General features: G+C 40.2%; 1 long non-coding RNA gene across 1 annotated transcript; it reads left to right on the top strand.

Annotated features, from left to right (window-relative positions):
- The first annotated feature begins 1,355 nt into the window (after positions 1-1,355).
- LOC114148800 (uncharacterized) lies at positions 1,356-2,885 on the top strand. Its single transcript, XR_003596349.1, has 4 exons — positions 1,356-1,579; positions 1,738-1,799; positions 1,880-1,942; positions 2,119-2,885. It is a non-coding gene; the product is annotated as an uncharacterized LOC114148800 (long non-coding RNA).
- Positions 2,886-3,690: the final 805 nt, after the last annotated feature.

Raw genomic sequence — 3,690 nt, 5'->3', positions numbered from 1 at the left:
AGGACGTGGCTATGCCGGCATGGCGAAGTCAAAGATGACGCCTTCGACATACGCTTGGCTATAAATTCCACATATTTCAGCTATGCTGCATTAAACTAACTATGATCAGTCCTAGTCTAACCCACAACAGGAATGCAGTCCAATATTAGGGGAGTATGCCTAATTCGTCCACAGCGTCCCTAGAAATCGTTTTAAAAAATTAGCTCCAAGCCATACTTCGAGCAACAATCATGAAATTGTACACATATGTATCTAGACAGACCCTAAGAAACAAATGTCTTGGAACTTTGGTCAAACCCAATGGGAAGTCGGCCAATTTGGACCAAACCATTTTGTCTTTTTTAATTATGTTGTATCTGAGTGAACTCCTCCTACAGCTTTTTACATACCGATTTCAAAATCACTCAGCAGTCATGAGACATTGAAGGTCAATAGTTATCAAAATTGTTTTCTTACATCAAGCATGTGGGTGTGGCCAAGCCTCAAATCTGACCATTTGCGATCAAATATTAGGATGGAATAACTTCCACACATCAGCTCCCAGCTGCCTGAGGCTTTATGTCTTTCATGACTGTAGCGCTTTCTGGTATCTAAAGCTAGATTTAGCGCTCTGGGTTCTACTTATTTAATGTTACACCCCAAGAAACTGGTTTCACTACATTTCCTATGAACCACCAGGTACTGATTTGTCATAAAAAATTAAACTTAGCTGAACTGCCTATGTATGAGCCATAAATAATGACACTTTATAAAGGTAAAGTATTTATTTACCAAACTTTAGAATGAAAATGAAAGTAGACCACATGTGAAATTGTGGAACATACCATCACACTCAATAGTGTTACTAACCAGACTGAATGAGTAGAACTTAAAAAAGCAGGTATTATTATCCTTTTGCATTTTCTTTACCCTTTCAAGTAACCAGAAGAATAAAACAAATAAATAAAAATACAACAGGCTTTGTCAACTGCCTGGTTTACAAATAGGGACTTTCCCTCTCTTTTAAATGCTTATTGAGTTCTAACTTAAATTATTTTGAACAGTCCTGAAACCATAAGAGTCTTTTAGTCTTAACACAATACACAGCAAATAAATGACAGGTTTTAATTAGTGGGCCCATCAAAAAATAAAACAAATGAAAGCCGGCAATATAGTCAATAAACCCTCGTTGCAGGCCTGATAATGACGCCACTCACCACTAGTCCTCTATCCACAGTGACGGGTTTATATAAGGTCCTGACGACTCATCTCTCCAGGTAAGTCAGTTAATCCACGCCTTTCTCGGTAGAGGCGGAGGAAATCCAAACAGCGGGCCCAGCGCAGGCGTAGCTAGTCTCCTTCTCCACGGGCTCCTATGCAGATGTAACCCACATAAAGTGGGTATGCCACTTTAAGAGAAGAGGTTAAGGAAGCTGGGTGGTCTGCCTGGCCAATGAGAAGTTTAGTTTCCAGAGCGTCTGGACCAATCAGGGTGCAGGCTGCCGTTGTGGATCCCGCCCTTCTCCCCCGGGTCTGCAGTACCGTTGGTTTTGCTCTAGAGATCCGACGCGGTGAGACTGCTGAGCGGGGCAGCGCCAGAGTATGTATCCCGACAGTTAAAAGTATTTTTTACGTGCTGTATTAACTGTATTGTGGATAAACTCTTTTGTAAATAGATTTTATGTTGATTGTCCAGCTTTTGTGCTGGAAATTATTTATTAAATGAATACAAACTGAACTTCAGTTTTTTACCGTTAGAGCCGTTAGGAATCGTTGGCTCTTTCTGGCAGTTATTTCAGCTTGTTCTTCGTAGATAAAAGGTAAAATTTAGGCTTTAACATAATTTTATTTTATTAAGTTTATATTATTTAGATCAAATATGCCTTGTTACATCGTTTAGTGCCCCACGCATCCGGATTGAGACCCACTATACGGTTGTCTGAAGTGTGTCGCACTGAGATCGGTGAGCATATTCGGAGCCTTTTATTTGTGTTTTTGTCGTTTGTTACATTGTTGTTAAAAAAATATATCCGTTGTTTTAGTAACTAGGTAATGTTTTGTTACTGTGTTGGAAAGAAGGATTAAAGCTAGAACGGCTTGGTAAAGTCCTGTATTTCTGCTGGTCCTGTCTGTTGACAGGTCAGGTTTTTTTTTATACTGGATCATTCCTGAAGTGGATCCCTCCTTTGATATTGATGGCGAGCCTTCCCACCTGGACCTAAAGAGAGAACCAGATTTCGTCTATCCCATTTGGAGTCATGCTGCACCCTGCGGTGTGGTAGGAGAGCAACATACATCTTCACACACGGTTGTGTGTGAGACCTACAACTGACATTCTCCATTATTATTGTTTTTTTTATTTATTGATTTTTGGACAATACTGTTTGGATTGTTTTATTTCGGACATTGTGACGCACAGCTGTGGTGGAAATTCTCCTGTGAATGAAGTTGAATCAAACCAAATTGGGATTAATTTGATTAATCTGCTGACTAATACAATTTGGAGTGCAGATTACCAGGGTGCACCCGAATTATTTGAAATTAAGAATTAGCACTTGGCCAAGTATTATTGTTATTTCTTTTTTTTTATTTTATTGTGTGTAATTTTATTTTCATAATTGTGTGTTTTGTGCAACTGTTAATTGTGTGTTTTCTGTCACTAAAACCAGTTCTTTAAATACACCCAACTGCCCTTGTGTGTCATTTAAACACTCCACTGTGCTCCGATAGCCGAACCTATTGGCCCATTTATCCAAAATATATGTAATACCCTTCTCTACTGTGTTACAGAGGAAGCTTTGGCGAGCCAGCACAGGAACATGAGTGTGTGTGTTTAAGTGTCAGACATCTTACACATATTGTTAGAACGTGCCAAGTACTTCTCTTTAAAAATAAAAAAACAAATATGGATGTGGTACTCCGGGAGTCCATCCAAATTCCCCATTCTGTGGTTGTTAGTGGTTTAACAGGGTCAGAGACAGATGAGGAAGTGTCAACCTTTCTCCAGAAGTATGGTTCCATTAACCGTTACATTTGCTTAGATGATCCTAAGTCAGATTACCATAAAAACATGATCGTTGAGTTTGCACATGAAACTGCCATGCAGACATTGGAACCATTGTTGCCTCTTCAGTTTCCAAGCATGACTCAAGCAGGCATTATGTATGAGTTAAAGGCTTTAGGAAGTGTCTACACCATAGATGCCAGAAGCAAAGCTACTAAGATGTACATGGAACAGCTCTCTGAAATTGCCAGGCTGAGTGGAAATTCATTAGGAGAAATGTTGAAAGAAGAACTTAAAAATCTGGTTTCATCTGCAGAATGTGCCTTTTCCCAATCACTTCAGACTGATCCAGAATCCTCAGCTCCGCAGAGTCCGACCCCACAAAAAGATTCAACCATCAAAAGAAATGTCCCATCTTCTGAAACCCCTCAGTCAGTGATGCCTACAGATCCCATGACTTTGACATCAGCAAATGATCCAAGTAAGCCTCTCATCCCTTCCATTTTCAGAAAAAACCTGATTGATCTCAATCCCTCGCAGACTTTCTCTGTCTCATCTGAATCCACTGCTACGCCCCTAATCGATGTCAATCCACCTGCAGTTCAGTGAGTGGTGGTTGAGCATGTGGTGCGCAGTAATGATAACTCACCCCAGTTTGCTTCACCCAGTAGACTCAGAGCTTTTTCAGGCAAGAGTCCACGACCAAG

This window comes from Xiphophorus couchianus, chromosome 7 (genome assembly GCF_001444195.1).
Source record: "Xiphophorus couchianus chromosome 7, X_couchianus-1.0, whole genome shotgun sequence".
NCBI classification, from domain to species: Eukaryota; Metazoa; Chordata; class Actinopteri; order Cyprinodontiformes; family Poeciliidae; genus Xiphophorus; species Xiphophorus couchianus.
The sequence above is the reverse complement of the archived record's forward strand: the minus strand, read 5'-3'. Positions and strand labels throughout refer to the sequence as shown.